This window comes from Rhodnius prolixus, unplaced genomic scaffold (genome assembly GCF_049639745.1).
Source record: "Rhodnius prolixus isolate KJV_2025 unplaced genomic scaffold, Rpr scaffold_13, whole genome shotgun sequence".
NCBI lineage: Eukaryota > Metazoa > Arthropoda > Insecta > Hemiptera > Reduviidae > Rhodnius > Rhodnius prolixus.
Genome location: NW_027411583.1, coordinates 8,063,896 through 8,064,320, shown reverse-complemented (window position 1 = coordinate 8,064,320; position 425 = coordinate 8,063,896). Strand labels below are relative to the sequence as shown.

General features: G+C 30.8%; 1 pseudogene; it reads right to left on the bottom strand.

The window, feature by feature from the left end:
* Positions 1-296: 296 nt before the first annotated feature.
* Positions 297-425, bottom strand: LOC141448287 (U4 spliceosomal RNA; annotated as a pseudogene).

Sequence of the window (425 nt, the reverse complement as noted above, 5' to 3'; positions counted from 1 at the left end):
AAATTTGTAAACTTTTCTTTTCTTTTTTTCCAGCAACTCCTAGTGGTGGATTGTCAATTATTATAAAGCTTGATAGCTAATTTTTAAAATGCAATCTTAGGGATGCTCAATTTCAGAGTTTAAGTATACATTTTCCAATGTTATAGCATTTCCATCTAGTTTTCTCAGAGTAATGGTAATTTTGCTTCCATTAATAAGGTCAAAAGTTGGGTATTTTAAAAGCTACATCTGAACGTAGCCATTGAATTCCATCAATTAAAGCTCTTTCTCACAGTTTTGAGCTAGCTTTTTTAAAAATAATTTTTGGTTATTATTCTGGAATTATTTTATGAAGTTTCAATTTGTTTTTCACTATAAATTTCAACTAGCAATAATCGCATCTCAGAAGGCCTTCATTGGTTACGATATTGCCCCTGCGCAAGGTG